Source organism: Monodelphis domestica, chromosome 1 (assembly GCF_027887165.1).
Source record: "Monodelphis domestica isolate mMonDom1 chromosome 1, mMonDom1.pri, whole genome shotgun sequence".
Lineage (NCBI taxonomy): Eukaryota > Metazoa > Chordata > Mammalia > Didelphimorphia > Didelphidae > Monodelphis > Monodelphis domestica.
The window spans coordinates 111153990-111173959 of NC_077227.1; the positions used below are offsets into that span (position 1 = coordinate 111153990).

General features: G+C 36.7%; 1 protein-coding gene and 1 long non-coding RNA gene across 3 annotated transcripts in view; one reads left to right on the top strand and one right to left on the bottom strand.

Moving 5' to 3' along the window:
- SORCS3 (sortilin related VPS10 domain containing receptor 3) overlaps window positions 1–19970 on the bottom strand; it is a 724209-nt gene that overhangs the window by 651499 nt on the left and 52740 nt on the right. The window lies entirely within an intron of this gene.
- The window catches only part of LOC103096734 (uncharacterized), a 38228-nt gene continuing 19166 nt past the window's right edge, over window positions 909–19970 (top strand). The window contains exons 1-2 of one of the 2 annotated variants that reach the window (XR_001626075.2): window positions 909–1057; window positions 2758–2847. This is a non-coding gene — a long non-coding RNA (uncharacterized LOC103096734). Of the gene's footprint in view, window positions 1214–2757; window positions 2848–19970 lie in introns of both variants that reach the window. The other variant, XR_460389.3, reaches the window with a different exon arrangement.

Below are 19970 nucleotides of genomic sequence, written 5' to 3' on the forward strand. Positions count from 1 at the left end.
AGTGCTAGCACAAAGACTGTCCTAAAAGTGAAGTAACATGGCAACTGGGTGGCTCAGTGAGAGAGCCAGGCAAGGAGATGGGAGGTCCTAGGTTCAAATCTGACCTCAGATACTTCCTAGTCATGTGTCCCTGGACAAGTCATTTAACCCCCATTGCCTAGTCCTTACCTCTCTTCTGCTTGTAACCAATATAAAGTATTGATTCTGAGATGGAAGATAAGAGTTTTCTGCCTTTGGAATCAATACTTAGTATTGATACTAAGACAGAAGGTAAGGATTTTTTAAAAATTATTAGAACTATCCATACTTGGAATAGGTTTCTATTTGAAGATAATGGGTCCTTCTCACAAGGAACTTCAAGCGAAGGCTGGATAAGCACTTTTATTTCATTTTTTTTGATGTTCAGAAATGGAAGGTCCTGGGTTCAATTCTTGCCTCTGATACTTTCTAGCTGTGTGTCCCTGGACAAGTCACTTAATGCCCATTGCCTTGCCCTTGGTGTTCTTCTGCCTTGGAACCAATACTTAGTATCGATTCCATGAAAGAAGGTAAGTTTTTTAAAAAGAGTGAAGTGATAATGAGAGCCTAATAACCTTCGCCCAACTGACCAATATGGCTTTCTACTCTGCCATCTTGAGTGCAGACTTTTCAACTGACTCTATCCCTTATGACCTGGGAGTTTGTTCACTCAGCTGAGGCAGAGACTCTTCTGGGGGAGGAGGGCGTTAGGAGTCACGAAGCATCAACAGCCAGAAGTACATCTTAAGGGGCCTTACTGGCAGAGGCGGCAACTGTTTTCCTAAAGGGGGTGACTGTCTCAGCCCAGGTTGATGACATAATAAAGCTGGTTCTTAGAATTCAGTGCCACTAATCACACACAGGGTAAAGTAAATTTGCTTTCTGACAGCATTAATTGCCAGACTTGTTTATTTTAATGACCTCTTCAAGCACAATTCTCATCTGGCTGATTAGCTTTCCAACATGCTCCTAAACAAAGAGAAATCAGTCATTCTTCAGAAGTTGACTTTTCCCCTCCTGGGCACCTCATGATCAGAAGGTAATAGAGATCTGTTCATTCCTACCCGCCCCCGCCTCCTGCCTTGCAAATCATCACAAGCATCCATCATTATATGAAGCACTTAAATTGACAGTACTTTTCTCCTAGCTCCTTAATGAAATAGACAATTCAAGTATGGTTATACCCATTTTCCAGGTAAGAAAACTGGGGGCTCAGCAAAGTTACTTGCCTACTAATAAAAGTAAACATTGACATTTGTATAACACTGTATAGGTTTTATTTTATTAGGTCATTGGTATTTGATGCTTATATAATACTTTCTTGTTCATAAAACATTTCTTTCATCTGATCTTCCCACCAACCCTGTGAAGTTAGTCCTGCAGGGATTATCATCCCTATTATTGCACATTGGGGCTTAGAGACATCACATGGCTTGCCTATGATGGCACAGTTAATAATTACCAGAGCCAGAATTTGGACCTTGTTTTCAAGTTGGCATGTGCCAAGGTGAAAAGATCATTAGACCTGAAGTCAGGAGATGCTGGATTTCAATCTGGTTCTGCCATTGGCTAGCTGAGTCTTTTGGCAAATCACTTCACTGCCTGGACTTCAGTTTATTTATAAAATGAAACTTTGAACTAGACCATCTCTAGAGTCCTTCTAAGGTATTCTATGATTGTAAAGGTAAGGAAAGACCATGAAGAAGACAGTCTTCCCTAGTAAAATGGAGTTGCATCTGGAAAAGCAGCAACTTGAACCCTCCTCCCCCCAGATAATCTGACCCCATCAGGATCTTGACCTCTGAGTCAGAGTAGGAAAGGAAATAAAGTGAGAACAAATAATTCCTGAAGTAATAGGGCTTGAGAAGGTGGAACGATCTCCCTCCTGTCCTCCTCCCACCAGAGATTGACTCTGGGGTCCACATAGAGCACCTTTGGGATACGGACACCCTAGAGTCAAATCCAGTTTCTTCATAGAGTCATAGCTTTGGATACAAGACATACATTGTCATCTGTATAGGTGACAGGTGAAAATAAAGCAAGGGAAAGATTTGTATTAACACTTAGCACAGTACCTGACACGTAATAGGTGATGCATAAATGTTTACTGATGGATTGATTATCAGAGATGGTTACCTGGGAAAATCTTTTTTGAGCAAGTAAATCTCAGGCTCAGAAGGAAACTGGGAGTTTGAATTGGTAAGAAAGGAGGGAGGGCATCACAGGCAAAATGCCTTTTCCTTACATGGAATTCAAAATTCCCCGAGTCCTCAAAAATCTAGATAACATTTTGCCAAGAGGAAAAAAAAACCTGACTGTCTACCTGCCTACTGATTTATGTCAGTTGCCTAGGCTTGCACCAGTCCCTTTTAGCCTATCATACCCATCAAGTTAACCCTCCCCCTTCAGTAATAAATCTTGGCATCTCAGATTTAATTTATAGCCTTTGCTGCCATCCCCATGCCCAATATCTTGTTCCAGGAGTTTATGACTCTGAAGTTTCTTACTCCCTGATCGTGCTATCTATTCCACCTGTCGAGATGGAAGCATTTTCCTGGTATCAGATTTGTCAGCCTATGATTATCCTTCCATAATTTTCTTTAGAGTCACCTCCAAAGTTCTTCCTCAGTAACAAATTCTAATACCCTGTGGCTTCTGTGCAATTTAGAGTCCTTCAGACTTTCTGACCTGACCTGACCTCCTTTCCACTGTTCAAATTACTTCCTTTTTATCTCCTAGACAGTCCAGAAAATACAATGTTTCATGTGACTCCTCTCAAGGGCCTGCTTAGGGTCCCATGACCATGGGGCTGCTTCAGTTTTGAAACAGGTAAGAACAGAACATGAAAGAAATGTAGGGTCTCAAAGGAAAGAATAAAAACCAACTAGAGTTCATCAGGCATGGAAAGAGCTGAGCTCATAAACACTGAGCAGGAGAAAAAAGCTTTTAGAACAAAACTGAATATGAAAAAAAACAATGTTTTGGGGTCAGGAAAAGGAACAAGAAAAAAGAAAGTTTATATAACCAGAAAAATGTCTAGCTTTCCTCTTCCATTTCCACCAGGAGACACTATCTTATATCTTTAGCTGTTCACAAACCTTGCTACCCAAAATACTGAAAGGGATGGAAAAAACATTGGTTATAATAAAAAAAGAAAGAAAAACCCTCAATCCAGTCCAGTGAACTGTTCTACTAGAAAGGCTCTATATTTCTGGAAAATCACTGCTTGAGGATACTTTCAGAACCTGTGACTTTAGTGAAAAGTTAAAAAACCATCAGATATATGCTAGAATAATCTATGGTTCTTTGCTGGTTGAATAAAGACTCATTCTTTGAATGCCAAATACAAGATACTGTGCTTAGTAGTGACTAGTTTTTAATGATGAACATATCTCCAAAGCTATGGATTGACTGCATTCCCATCAGATAGATCAGACCCACTTGTCAGAGGAAGCACAGAAAAATTTGCAATTGAGCAACAAACCAGGAGTCAAAACATCTGGGTTTTCATCTCAATTCCATCACTGAGCCACTAACATTAAAGAGTGAGAGACTGGTAGAAAGAACCCTATCATATTTCTCAAGAACCTAGGCACATAGCAAAACTCATTAAAAACTGAATGCATTTCTCTGGGAAATCACATCCTATTTCCCAATAGCATGAACCCATTCAACTGAAAAGTTGTGGTTTTTCCTCTAACCTTAGGAAGTTATTTTCTTTCTCTGGGATGCAATAGATGACATGATGATTAAAAGTCCTTCTAGTTTTAATGCCCTCACCCTAAATATAAAGAATTCTGTTAAAATCTAACACCTGAATCTTCCACAAGTAAAAAGTAGCTACCAGATTGTGTGTGTGTGTGTGTGTGTGTGTGTGTGTGTGTGTGTGTGTGTGTGTGTGTTGATAGAAGGAGGTAGGGTAGAATAAAAAGGAACATATTGGGAATGTTTTCATTTAGCAGCTAAATTATCCAATTTCACTCAGGGTTTGCTTTTTTGAAGGCAACTAAGGCCAACTTGAAAGCAACTCCTCATATAGACTAATTAAAGACTATTCAAAGAATCTGAAGAGAAGAGAACAGGGAATACCATCATGTCTAGGAATTAAACTCTACATTTCATGAAGTACTCAGATCTAAAGCTCATCACCACTTTGGAAAATGGAATAAGAAAGCAAAGGGAAAGGGAAACATAATAAATGAAGAGTGTAGAATTCTCCAACACAAAAAAATCAGAGAAAATAGAAGGAGATGCTTTGGTCCTTCTAAAGGATCCCCTAGGAGGAGATGATTGACTAGGTAAGAAGAAAAGGAAAAGAAGCAAAGAAGTAGAAACTCCATTCTGTGGTGAAAAACAAAACAAACAAAAATCCCAGAGTTGGGATTCAAACCCATGTCCTTAGACTCAAAAATATAGTCCTCATTCCACCATACCATACATCCAGACTGATTCTGAATTTTCTGCCTTTCAGAAAACCGAAAAATATTAGCACTATCCCCTTCTCCCAACACACATACTCAGCCAGCTATAAAGGTTAAATTTTGGGTTGAGACTGAATGTAATAATTATTGGTCGCCAAGGATTTAATTTCTTAAATCGTAAATGAAACACTCAAGTCAGAATGGAATTTTATGGTGATTTAATTACAATAGGAGGTAGAAATTAAGAGAGAGAGAGAAAGAGAGAGAGAGAGAGAGAGAGAGACAGAGAGAGAGAGAGACAGAGAGAGAGAGAGAGAGAGTGTGTTAATGAGTTAACTCAAACTACTCCAGCTCAGGCTGAGCCAGGCAAGAGTTCAAGGCCTTGGCCAAGGGTGGCCTTCCCCTGAGAGCCAAGGGAAAGGGAAGTCAGTCCTTTCCACTCATGTTACCGATTGTTTTATGGGGGTTATTAAGGATTATTAGAAATCAAGGATACAAAATAATAACCATGTGCCCATGGCTGATTAGCCAATTCAGAATCCGCATATTTAGCTTATTTACTACATCATTGCAATGGAATGGAAGAGAGCTAAGCACAGGGATTCTGAATTAGCTAATCAGCCATGGGCACATGGTTATTATTTTGTATCCTTGATTTCTAATAATCCTTAATAAACTACATAAAATATAATATTTTTATTATTAGAGATATAATTTAATTTTTACACTACTCAGATCAGTCCCATGGCTATATCAGCCAGGAATTCTGACAATGACATCAAAATATTTGGGCAAGATATTGGTGGTTTTACTCAAAGGTACAGATCTCAAAAGGTCAGGCATTTAGTACCTACTTCCTGATCATACAGTCCACTGTCCTTCTCATTTTACTTTTGACTGGACTTTACCACCATGATCTTCTGCCACTGCTCCCAAACTTTTGAACTCTCTACTATGTTTTTCTCCTATAAAAATGCATGCTCTTTGAGGACAGAAACTTTCTTCTTTTGCTTATATTTTTATATCCAGCATTTAACACAGTGCCTAGTTTATGTATACATTAAATCCTGCAATATGAGAGAAACAGTATTTTATATTTAATAGTCTCTTCTCTCTATTATAATACTATTATATAAATCTATATTTCTTTTGTTCTTTGAAATTTACATGTGTATAATGCTATTTTGCATTGTATTTTCACAACAACCCTGTAAGGTTCCAATTTCCATATTCCAATTTTACATATAAAGACACTGAAGTTCAGAGACATCAGATGATATGCATACAAAGTGATAAAATTAGAGCCTAGGCTCCAGGAAAGAACACTCATATATAGCATGGAGTATAGCATTCAAAGTATAACATTCTTTCCATTTTATCACATCTCTCCAGAGCTCTTTCTATCCAGAGCACCCAAGTCTCTTCTCCCTCCAGTACATTCTCACCAAATTTTCAAATTAATCTTCTTAAAGCACAGATCATTCTCATTCTCTCTCTCTCTCTCTCTCTCTCTCTCTCTCTCTCTCTCTCTCTCTCTGTCTGTCTGTCTGTCTGTCTCTCTCTCTGTCTCTCTCTGTCTCTCTCTCTCTCTCCCCTCTCATCCATTCATCCACTCACTCATTCAATAAACTCCAGTGATTCACTTCTAGGATCAAATATAAAATCTTCCATTAGTTTCTCTCCTACCTTTCTAATCTTCTTACACCTTGCCCCCCTCCCCATACATCTTTTAATCCTGGTCTTTTTATTGTTCCTTAAATAAGACATTATCTCCTACCTCTAGGCATTTGCACTGTCTCATGCCTAGAATGCTTTCTCTCTCCCCTCTCTATTTCCTGGCTTCCTGGATTCCTTCCAGTACCAGGTATAATCCCTTCATCTAAAAAAGCCTTTCCCAATTCTCCTTAATTTCAGTGTTTTCCATTTGTTGATTATATTGTCTTTTTCATAGATAGATAGGCAGAGATAGATAGTAAGGAACAAATGATCTTTAATTCTCTACTCAGTATTAAGAATGTTTATATAAACATATGTATATACACATATATAAGAATTTATGATAAGATAGAAAAAAGTTATATAACATATATATATATATGTCTTCCACATAGATCATATATATATCTTCTTTGTACGCAGTTGTTTTTATGCTGTAGCCCAAATTTGACTATGTCTCTTGAGAACAGGGACTATCTTTTACTTTTCTTTATATCTTCAATGCTTAGTACAGTTCCTGGTACATAATAGGCACTTAATAAATAGGAAGGAAGGAAGGAAGGAAGGAAGGAAGGAAGGAAGGAAGGAAGGAAGGAAGGAAGGAAGGAAGGAAGGAAGGAACGAAGGAACGAAGGAACGAAGGAACGAAGGAACGAAGGAACGAAGGATTTTATTGACAATCACTTCTAAGAATAGCCAAATATCAAAGGAGAGAAAAACAGAAATGAGGTCTCAAGGTCCAAGGAGTACTTTAAGAACAATCAGCCCAAAACCCATGCCCCAACATTAGCCCCTAAATCAAAAGTGCTCTATAACTGGAATACTCATCAAGATAGGCTGCATCTCATCCAAGTACTAGGCAAAGATGACCAGATATTTACAGAATTGAAACCTCTTCGGGTCTACAAGATGGTCAAGGACTCAAATGTTTGTAGCTGGATGAAACCTCAGAGATAGCGGAGTCCAACTCCTTTCTTTTACAGATTATCCATAGAGAAAAATTACTTTACCCAGGGTCACAAAACTAGAGTAAAAAAATGGAGGATAACAAGAGTTTATAATTTTGAGTCCTTCAACTTTTTTTCATAATATTTTGAAAATTGTAATTGGCTTCCTTTGTAAACCTCTGACTTTTATTTTGTGCACTTAAAAAACATAATTCTGAGAATGAGTCCATGGACTTCCCCTCATTCCCAAGGGGCCCTTGACCAAAAGAAGAAAAAGATTAAAAATCTTTGGCCTTGAATCTAGATCCCTAGTTCAATTTTCTTTCTCCTTATACCACATTCCCAGCTTACGAACTGACTAGTGATGAGACTTTTGCCTCCTTTTATCTGTAAAACAAGCTCAGTGACATTCTGTCTTTCAATTAGAATGTTAAAGAGTTGCAAGAAAATTAATTTGCTTATCACCAGGGAAATTAAGATGTCTACAAATATATTCAACCCACAGCCCAGTTTCAGGTGCTTGATACATCTAAAGCTGGCAGAAGAACCAAGAGGGGGTACTAGGAAAATCTGTTTCTGGCCAAAAGAAAAAAAAATGAGGAAGAATGAGAAAAAGGTGTGGATGCTGCTTCTACCTCCATCATTATCTAATGCATTGCCCTAAATAGCCAGATTTTCGTGTCTCCAAAATGAGGGCAATTCAGGTGATGCCTCACTCTCAGCAGACAGAACTCAGCCCCTAATGCATCCCAAAAGGATGCAGCTTTTGCTGGGTAAATCTCAAACTCACCTGAGTAGATAAAAGCCAGAGAATGGATTTGTATCAATTTCCCAGGATTTTACTATCTATGAGAATGTCTCTTCCTTTTGTGGTAGACTCAGCCTCAGAACAACAAAAAATAGAAGTGGGTATGGTCAGACATTCTGCAGCCCTCCATCAACCTGTTCAGATCTATATATGTACACACTGACCCATAAAGAGAATTCCCAAAGGTCTCTGACTCTGGGACTTCCTGGCTCCATTTCTGGATTACCGATAGAAATGATGATCATACTCAGTTTTCTGGAAGAGCAATGCCACAGCAAAGTGCATCTGTTTATAAGTGACCTAAAGTTTCTCCTTTATTGGGAATTTCTCACCTCTGTCTATCCGTCTCCTACCCATGCTTCGAAGTCCAATTCAACTTCCTTTTCTATAATTACTGCAGGTTACTTTGATGTCTTCATTATCTGAATTTATAGTACTTGCTGTGTATGCCACTCATCTAAATTCATCAGATACTACCTGGTAACAAAGGCAGCATGGTGTAGTTGAAATGTGCATTAAGAGTTCCCACCACCAGTCTAATAGCTAGTAGAAGCATGAGAAAGTCATAATCTTTCTAACCTTCAATTACTTCATCTATAAAATGGTAATAGATAGGATCAGATGATCTGACTCCCTTTTCAGTATAAATAATGATGGTGTTATTTAATATCTTGTAGTATTTTATCTGTGTAATTTCCAATAAAAGAATAAGCTCCTTGATGACATGGAGCTGATCATCTTTGGCTCTTCCACTGTGTCTAGCTTGGGTGGCAGGGTCTTACTACCTGTTGACTGATCATCATCTAAAGAAGGAACAAGTGACTCAGAGTTTTAGTATTCACTTGAAAAATCTGTAACAGTAGAATCCTGGATTTTGAATCATTAGACCTAGATTTGATTCCTGGCTCTGTCCCCTTTTGTTTCTGTGATGTTTAGCAAGTCAATGATGTTCCAGTTATTCCTCTATAGAATGAGGTAATTTGTGACCTCTCAGGCCCCTTCTACCTCTAGACTCTGCTCTCAGTACTCTGAACTATTTGCAAGGAAATAAAGATGGCCACAATAATTCCCAAGGATATGTCAAGTCCTCTTCTTTCCAGCCATTCCCTCTTTCCTTCACCAATTCAACCAGTCCCTGAGTTCATCATACAGCTTCCAGTGCCATTATTATTTTCCCCATCAACATCTCAGAGAGAAGACTAGGCTGTATCTCTTTAGCCCTTTAATTGGGGCAAAACCATTCTTCTCTTCAGTGGAAGGATCAAGCTAGTTCAGAGAGTCAGCCTCTAAGGTGTAAGTATCTGCTATATATGCAGAGCTTTGATCTTTACCACAGAGAGGAAAGAAAAGAAACAACCCTGACTTCAAAGGGGTTACAATTTAGCCAGGAAAGCAAGAACCAAATTCACAGGAGAAAGAGCATGTGAAGAATTACAAAGCAACATAAAATAACACTGAATAAGCAAAGTATGGGAGTACCACTGATAGGAAATGGTGAGAAGACAGAAAGCCTGACACCTTATTGAATAGTACAAGTACTCTCCTTTGAAACCATGGACCCCAGAGATCAGACCAAATACACCATGAATTTCTTATGCTATCTATTCCCATTTTACAGATGAAGTAACAAAAACCCAGAAAGATTATGATTTTTCCAAGTTCCTACAAGCTAGCAGACTGGTGGTAAGATATAAATAAATAAATGGAAACCTAGATAAGATAAGATTATAAAGAGATATGGACAGCCATAGTTTTGTCAATAATTCACTGTGTGCCCTAGGCCCTGGGCCTCAGTTTCCTTGTCTAAAAGTTGAAGAGACTGAGAAGTAGAGCAAAGATGGCAGAGAAGAACCAGCAACTCAACTGAACTCTCTCAACATTCCCAACCAAAATAAACTTTAAAATAATGCCTCAAATAAAAAATTTTAAGCAACAGAATCAACAAACATTGGGGGGCAAAACATTTTACCAGTCCAAGACAACTTGGGCAGTCAGCAGAAGTCTGTGGGGTGTCACAGCATACATAGTGTCCCAGAGCACAGCATACATAGTGGCAAAACCATCAAGAGGTCTTAGATGTAGCTGTGACAGTGGCAACAGTAGCTTTCAGAAGATCTCAGCCCAGAGACAATAAGGAGGTTGAAGAACTGGTCAGAGATTATAGAGGACTCTCCTATCAGTGAGTGCAGGACCCTGTTCCATTGCCCATACATGGCTTGTTTTCTCAGTTCCAGGGTGAAGAGGTACGCTAGCACTGGAGGCCCAGGGGGTAAGGGACTCTAATCACAGTTCTAAGGGAGAAAGAGACCCTAATGCTTAGGGAGACAGAGGGGAGCAGGAGTCCTCTCTAGGAAAAAAGAGGAAAAAAACATTTCTCCTTGAATCATATCACCTTAGAAGCACCAAAAATTTATAGACACTCAGGACTAACTCTGAAAATAGCATCATAAAAAACCTTAAGATTAAAACGTGAAACCCCAAAAGCAACGCACAACTTGAACATAAAATTAAAAGTCAAGAAAGTGGCTAGGAAAATGAACAAATAGCAACAACAAAGAACCTGACTTGAAATCTGAACGGTGATAGGAAAGATCAAGACACAAGCTTGGGAAAACAACAATGTCTAAACAAGTATAATCAAAGCCTCAAAGGAAAAAAAAATGTGAACTGGGCACAAGACCAACAAGAATTCCTAGAACAGCTTTAAGAAACTTTTTAAAAAACCAATAAGGAGATACAGGGAAAAACTGGGGAAAGAAACAAGAATGATATGGGAAAATTATAAAGAGGGAGTTCACAGTTTGTTAAAAGAGGAACAAAAAACATACTAAAGAAAATTTAACACCTTAAAAAACGGAATTAACCAAATGGAAAAAGAGACTCAAAAATTCACTGAAAAGAACTTCTTAAAAAGAAGAATTGGAGGGGCAGTTAGGTGGCTCAGTGGCACACTTCTAGCTGTTTGATCCTGGACAAGTCACTTAACCCAATCTGCCTAGTCCTATTCATTCCAGAACGTATTATTTAGTTTAAAAAAAATCAGAATTGGTGAATAGAAAAAGAGGTACCAAAGTTCAGGGAAGGAAATACTTCATTAAAAATTGGAATTAATCAAGTGGAAACTAAAAATTCCATGACAGATGAAGAAACAAAGTCTAAAGAATGAGGAAAAAAAGATGAAAATGTGAAATATTTCATCAGGGGAAAAAAAACCTTAACCCAGGAAATAGAACAGGGAGAGATAATTTAAGAATTATCATACCTCCTGAAAGTCATGATCAAAAAAGAGTCTAGACCACATATTTGAAGAAATAATAAAAGAAAAAGTAACACAATATCCTAGAACAAGCCAATAAAAAAATGAAAGACTCTACCCCTCATCTCCTAAAAGAGATTCCAAAATGTAGACTCCCAGAAACATTATAACCAAATTCCAGAGATCCCAAGTCAAGGATTATAAGTAGTTAAGAAGCAACAATTTAAATATTGTGGAGTCCCAATCAGGATCACACAACATTTAGCAGCTTCTGCAAAGGAGTGAAGGGCTTGGAATATAATATCTGGAAGGCAAATGAGCTGGGATTACAACTCAGAATAATCTATCCAGAAAAAAAATGTAATATAATCCTTCAGGAGGAAATGAGTATTTAATGAGATAGAGGACTTTCAAATATTTAGGATGAAAAGACCAGAGCTAAAAAGAAAATTTGACACGCAGACACAAAATTTAAGACTAACAAAGTAAAAATGAAAGAGAAATCTCAAGGGACTTAATATAGTTAAGTTGTTTATATTTCTATGTGAGAAGATGATACTTGAAATTACTAAGGGCTTTACCATTTTAGGGCAGTTAGAAGAAATATACATTGACAGAGGGCATGGGTATGAGGTAACTATGATTGGATGTGCTCCAAAAAAAATTTAAGGAATGAGAAAGAGGGATATACTGAAAGAAGGGGAAAGGGAGAAAAAGAATTGATAAAATTACCTCATCTAAAAGAGACAAAAAAGGAAAAGCTTTTACAGTTGTGGGGGAAGTGGAGGAGTGGTTGGCAACACTTGAACCTTGTTCTCATTAGAATTAGTGCAAGGAGGGAATAACATACAAAATCAGGAAGGTATAGAAATGTATCTTAGCCAATAGGAAAGTATGAGGGAAAGTGAATAAGAGAAGGGAGGTAGGTAAGAGAAAGGAGGGCAAATTAAGGGAGGCAATGGTCAAACAAAATGGACTGGGGTGAAGGAGGCAACATTAAAATGTAGAGAGAAGGTATAAGGGAAAAAGTAGGATAGAGGAAATGCACAGTTTGAGAAAATGAAATGTGAATAGGATGAACTCACTCACAAAATGGAAGCAGGTAATAGAATGGATTAGAAACCAGAATCCAATATGTTTACAAAAACAAAAACAAAAAAAAAAAACACTGGTTTAATATAAGGGGTTGGAGCAAAATCTGTTACTGTTACAAAAGCTGAGGTTAAAAAAAAGGAGGAATAACAATCAGGATCTCAGACAAATCAAAATAAAAATTGATCTAATTAAAAGAGATAATCAGGGAAACTATATTATGCTAAAAGGAATATAGACAATGAAAAACTATCAGTACTAAACATGCTTATACTAAATGGCATAGCATCCAAATTCTTAAAGGAAAAGTTAAATGAATTATAGGAGGAAATAGCAAAACCATAAAAGCAGGGGACATCAAATATAATTTTAGAAAGGTTAACTATGATAGACTTCTAGAGAAAATTGAATAGAAATAGAAAAGACCATAGCAGTTTTTCCTCAGCTGTACATGGCACCTTCACAAAAACTGACCATGTATTTAAGGCACAAGAATTAATTGGGAACTAAATCATCTAACCCTAAAGAATAAGTCAGTCAAAGAACAAATCATGGAAATAGTCAATAATCTCATAAAGAGAATGGCAATAAGACAGCATGCTAAAATTTGTGGTATATGGCAGAACTTAGGGGAAAACATAACTTTAAATGTTTACATCAATAAAATAAAAAGTGAGCAGGTCAATGAATTAATTGCATCTGAAATTTTAAAAACTAGAAAAAAAATTTAAAATCCTCAAAAACAAAATAGGAATTCTGAAAATCAAAGGAGGGATTAATAAAATTAAAAGCAAAAAGGTCATTGAACTAAATAAACAAAACTAGGAACTGATTTTAGAGAAGGGATAATAAAATAGAAAAACCATTAATTAATTTGTATTTAAAATGAAAGAAGACCAAATTACCACTATCAAAAGTGAAAAGGGTAAATACAGCACCAATGAAGATGAAATTAAAGTAATTACTGGGAGCTATTTTGCCCAATTATAATCCAATAAATCTGGCAATCTAAGTGAAATATTAGAATATTTAGAAAAATATAAATTGCCCAGATTAACATGAGGGGAAAAGAATATTTAAATGAACCTGTCTTGGAAAAATAAACAAGCCTTCAATGAGTTCCCTTTGAAAAACTCCCCAGGACCAAAAGGATTCAAAAATTAATTCTATCAAACACTTAAAGAACAATTCCAACCCTATATAAACTCTGTGGAAAAATCAGGTAAAGAAGGAATCCTACCAAATTCCTTTCATGACACAAATACAGGTTGCCTACACCAAGACCAACAAAAGCAGAGAAAGGAAACTACAGACCAGTTGTCTTAATGAATATTTATGCAAAAATTTTAAACAAAATACAAGCAAGGAAATCATAGCAATATATTATAAAGTTCATATACCAGACAAGATTTACATCAGAAATGAAGATCTGGTTCAATGTATTGAAAAATATCAGCATAATTGACTATATTGATAATAAAAAACAACAAAAATCATATTATCTCAATAGATGCAGAAAAAGCTTTTTGACAACTACAATCATTCCTATTAAAAACAGTAGAAAGCCTGGTAATAAATGGAGTTTTCCTTTAAATGATAAGTAGTATCTGTCTAAAACCAAGAGCAATCATGAATCTGTAATAAGGATAAGCTAGAAGACAACCTAATAAGATCAGGATGTAGCAAAGATGTCCTTCCCTTCATTATTATTCTAAATTTATAAGAAATCTAGCTGTAACAATAAGACAAAAAGAAATTGAAGGGGAAAAACAGGCAATGAGAAAACAAAAATATCCTTCTTTACAAATGATATGATAGAATTCTTGAAGAATCCTAGAAAATCAACTAAAAAACGAATTGAAACAGCATTAGCAAAGTTTTAGACTATAAAATAAACCCATATAAACATCACATAAGACCAAAAGAGCCTGGAAGAAGGACATAGCAAGAGAAATTCCACATAGATAATATAAAATATTTGTGAGTCTACCTGCCAAGACAAACCCAGGAACTATCTGAACACAATTACAAAACATTTTTAATATGAATGAAGACAGAGTTAAACAAGTGGCAAGGTATTATTTGCTTATGAGTAATTCAATATAATAAAAATTACAGTTTTATCTAAATTAATTTACTTATTTGGTGCCAAACTGATTAAACTATCAAAATTTTATTTTATAGAGTTAGAAAAATACTAACAAAATTCATCTGGAACAATAAAAGGTCAATAATATCAAGGGAATCAGTGGGAAAAAATGTGAAGGGAGGCAATCTAGCAGTACTAGATTTCAAACTATATTACAAAATAGTAATCATTAAAATAATCTTGTATTGCCTAAGAAATGAAAGTGGTATATCGGTGGACTAGATTAGGTACAAAATTCCCATTAGTAAATGAGCATAGTAATGTAGTGTTTGATAACCCAAAGATACAAGCTTTGGGGACAAGAACTCACTGTGTGACAAAAATTACTGGGAAAACTAGAAAGTAGACTAAATATGAAACACTTTGTATACCAAGATAAGTTTCAAATGGGGGTACGTGATTTAGATATAAAGAGCGAAATCATAAGAAAATTAGGGGAGCACGGAAACTTATCTGTCAGATGTATAGATAAAAGAAGAATTTACAACTAAAGTAGAAACAAAAACACAGAAGTAAAGTTGATAATTTTGATTACATTAAATTTAAAAGGTTTTGCAAAAACAAAACCAATGCTGCCAAGATTAGGAGTGCAAGAAACTAAATGTGAAAGTTTACAGCAAATTTCTCTGATAAAGGTTTCATTTCTCAAATATATAAGGAATTAAGTTAATTTTATGAATTTTATGAAAATGAGCCATTCCCCAATTAATAAATGGTCAAAGGATATGAATAGGCAGTTTTCAAAAGAAGAAATCAAAGCTTCTAGAGTCATGAAAAAAAGTGTTCTCAATCACTACTGACTATAGGAAGGAAAATGTTAAAACTGAGGTACAACTTCACACCTATGAAATTAACTTGACAGAAAAGGAAAATGGCAAATGTTGGAGAGATGCAAGAAAATCAGGAAATTAATGCACTACTGGTGGAGTTTGGGTCAGGTCCTACCATTTTAAGAACAATTTGGAACTATACCCAAAGGATATAAAACTGTGCATACCCTTTGACCCAGCAATACTACTACTAAGTCTTTATCCCAAACAGATCAAAGAAAAAGGAAAATGATATATATGCAAAATATTCATAGCAACTTTTTTGTGGTGGAAAAATTGGAAATTGGGGGAATGACTATCAATTGACAAGTGACTGATGAAGCTGTGGTATACGATTATAATGGAATGCTGTTGTGCTGTAAGAACTGATGAACCGGGTTATTTCATAAAACCCTGGGAAATCTTATATGATCTGATACAGAGTGGGATGAACAGAACCAGAAGACATTGTACACATTAACAGCAATATTTTATAATAATCAACTGTAAATGACCTGGCTATTCTGATCAATGAAATGATCCAAGATAATTCTAAAGGACTTATGGTAAAAAATGCTATCACCTCCAGAGAATGAACTGATGGAATCTAATTGCTGACTGAAACTTGCTTTTTTCACTTAGTTTATTTTTCTTGTTTCTTTTTTTGTTTTGTTTTTGCAACATGGCTAATAAAGAACTAGCTTTTTATATTATTTCACATATATAAGTAATAATCTAGTTTTTGCTTTCTCAGTGGGAAAGAATTTGGAACTCAAATTTACAATGAACATTAAAAATAAGGAAATAATCCATTTTTTTAAAAATAGCAAATGGTTTTTAAAAATGAGGTGATTGGACTAGATGATCCCTAAAGTTCTCTCTTTCCCTAATATCCATGCTTCTATGATTCTCTGACTTATCAGGTCAGCTTTTCATCCTTCTTTTAACCAAAGCCTCTGATTGCAGAGGGCATAACTTGTGAGAAGAGGAAGCTTGCTTGCTGTTTGATTATCTTCCTTGAGGGGAGAGTGAGCAAACTGACTAAAGATCTGTGAAGTGTTTCTGAGTTTCTTCATAAAGCTGTAATTGCTTCCTGGAACCACATGGTTCCTTCAGAAGGTTCCAGGTGACACTAGAACAGCCCTCATCCATTCAGATACTGCAGGGGTGGTTATCCAAGGGCACCAATTATCTAATTGTCGCTAATGTTCTATGTATTTACTCAGCTCTGAACTTGCTAGATGGGTTCTGACTCAGGAGTAGGGGATGATAATAATAGGAATATATTTCCATTTGAAAATTCATGAATAAGCAGCCAGAGCCCTGTTTATTAAAATGCACATGCAGATAAACAATGAGTAGAGTTCCAGGAATAATTACAGAGTTTCCACGGTTACAGAAAACTAGTCCCTTTGTCAACACCCCATTGTTCTATTTATACCTTGGGAGCAGTTGCACCACACTTCTATAAATATAATAGAAACTCATTCACTGCAACCCAATTTGCATGCACCAAGTTCCAACGTGTTCAGGGGCCACTGAGCAGCGAGGAGAAAATGAAAAGCAGCCAGACCCAGGCTACCCACAGCGACTTCCGGTCACCAGTAGAGATGGAACAAGATAGAGACAGAAGCTGGATTAGAAGTAATTAACAGCTTTACTCTGTTTTCTGAATTGGGTCTGATCATTTAATAGAGTTTGTCTGCCAGCATGTTCCTTGTATGAGGAGGGAAATTCTTTCCAGGAAATTCTTGAAAGGTGCTTCTCTTCACCTTTTCTCTGTTCTCTAGCCCCAGATTGAATCCTATACAACTTGGTTTAATTTTTAATAACACTAACTCATGATTATATGGCCAGAAAACATTTCATATATTTTGTTTAAGCTGCACATAACAAACTAGCATATTATAGACCCCAAATAAATGTTTACTGATTGATGGGAGTTTGAGTCAAATTATTCTCATTCTGCAGGAGACAAAGCCTGAGTTCAGAAAGTGTGAAAGGCCAAAAATCAGGTATATAGTAAGCAGTGAAGTCGGGACTTAAATTCAATTGATAGGATCATGGATTAGAAGTGTTCAGGTTCTCAGAGGTCACCTAGTTCCACCCCTCATTTTACAAATGGAGAAAATGAGACCCAAAAAACTCACCCTATATATCCCACAGGGAGTAAATGCAACAGGTGAGATTTGAACCCAGGTCCTCTGATTCTGAAGTCACTTCAAGCAGTAGCTGATGCACAGTGGGAAAAGTAAGAACAGAAAACTGAAATCATACACTTGACTAGTTTTCTTGGAGCCTCTCTACTGCCTAAAAGCAACAGATAGACTTTTGTTTTTCTCCATTCATAGCCATAGATGAGTTTGAATCTGCCACAATCCATATTGATGAAAAATGTTCTCACTCAGAGTTCCCCAAGATGATGAAATAAGAATCTCATCCATGTATTCACATATGCACCTCAATATTCTCCTACTTTCAAAACCTTCTCATTATCTTTCTACCCAATCTCTCCCCCAAGTCTTGGGTAAGAGCCCTCTCTGTGGCACTACTACCCCCTAGTAACCTCACTAAGGCCACCCAAACATTTAAGTCACAGCCTCACATTCATTTGCCTATGCTTCTTTTGCAAAAAGGTTTTATCATCTGCAAAAATAGGGTTACACATAAGGAAGAAGGTGCTTAATGCAATATCCCATTCCAGCTGCAGATCCATATGCTTCTGCAAAAGCGGGTTCATTAAGGGATTTTACACACAGAATTTTAAGGAAATAAAGTCTCTTTTAGAATGCCTCTCTCTATGAGCTCTAGGCCCCTGGGTCTCAGAATTCTACAGAGTTCAACGTCAAAACAGAAGAAAACAGTAATTAATATGAGGATTAAGGCCTGGGGAGTGAGGAAGGAGAAATCTTTGTTCATCAGTTAAACAGCATCTGGGTTAAAAGGTAGACCTGCAGCTTCTGTGGCCATCTGGCAGGCTTTCACAAAATTGTGGACCACATTCACTATAGTCTACTTTTCCTGACTCTCAAAGGTGGGTGTGATTTCATTTCTTTGATGGCTAGCATGCTTTATTTGTAGACAGTCTATGTGGTATGGTTCCTCCTCTCTTAACCCACATAAGACACTTGCCCCATTACCTGAAATTTTACTGTTAAAAAGTTCCAATCCTATAACTGAAGACTTTGGTCCCTTTTAAAATACAAATGTCTTGGAAGATATAACATTTTAACTGTTATCACTAACATAATTATGAGCTTATAAAATTGCTTTCTTAAAAGTGGTTTTAATCCCAGGAATGAGGGGAAGATCATTTGGCCCTGCAGCTTGTGAGTAGAGCAGATCACAACAAATATCTCTCCATACTTGGAACATAGGATTTAATCAAAAGTTTCAGGGCTACATACAGGGAACCATATTCTTGAGCTGAGAAGAAAGCTAAATTATATGACCTCTTCTAAGTCTATATTCTGTGACTCCATTTCCAAATCTTTACCAATAACCCAATCAATATTTGATATGACCAGATTCCAGGCCAATTGAAAAAACTGAGCAGTTCATTGTGCTGCTTTAGAGATTATGCAATCCATTGGCCAAATCAAAGCTGCTAGTCCTAGAAGATAGATGAGATATGATGGGTCAGGGACATAATCTGACTATGCACAGGGTTCCACTCCAATTAGTGGCTGCTGTAGTCTGGGAAAGAGCAAGAATGAAGAGCTTAGATCATACTTCTGTCACTGGGTATATTTCATCAGCATTTGAAAGAGAAAGATGATGAAAAAATTGTTGGAGAATATGTTCAGAGAACAGTAAATAGAAGGCTTGTAAACTACTCCATGTAAAGAATAAAAAAAAAACTAGCACTATTTAGTGGGGGGAAAAACAATTCAGTCAGATGGCTACTTTGTAATCAACTCTTAGAGATCTCAGTTTGTGTTTCTTTGTAAAAGGTTGAGTGTTGTACTACATGACTTCTGAGTTTCCAGGTGTAAACCAATGAACCTATGAGCCTATAAATAAGAAGGCTGGGTTGTAAACTACATGGAGTGGTACAAATGAGGTTCTAGTAGCCTCAGAATCTCAGAAGTTCTGCCAAGACCAATTCAAACATTGAACCTTTTCTCCATTCTGATGCACAGGAATAGTACAGAATCAAAAAAGCAAAGGGACATAAATGGTGTGAATTCAAAACAAAGTAAGGATATCAGATTTATCTCCCGTCACTATAGCTAAATGAGGGAAAGGATTCAAGGCATTCCTCCATAATCTGGCCCTACAGTCCTCTTAGCTAGGTGGCATGGTGGATAAAGCAATAGGACATGAAGTCAGGAAAACCTGAGTTTTGAATCCTCCTCAGACACTTACTAGCTGTGTGACCCTGTACAAATCATTTAACATCTTAGCCTCAGTTTCCTCATCTGTCAAATAAGGATGTAATAATATTCATCTCCCAAGGTTATGATAAGAACCAAATGAAATGAAATATGTAAAGTGCTTCGCAAACCTTCAAATTCTATATAAATACTAGGAATTCGTTTTTCCCTCATTTTGCAGATAAGGGGAGTCCAAAGAAGGTTTTACCAAAGAGAAAGTCACTTGCCCAAATTCAAATAGCTAGTTAGTGTCTGGGCTAGGATCAGAACTCTGGTCTCCTGAATCCCAGTCTAATACTCTTTCCACCATACAGCTTGCCTCTTTCACCTCCCACTTCTTCCTAACAAGAAGCCACCAAACTCACAAAAATCTCTTCC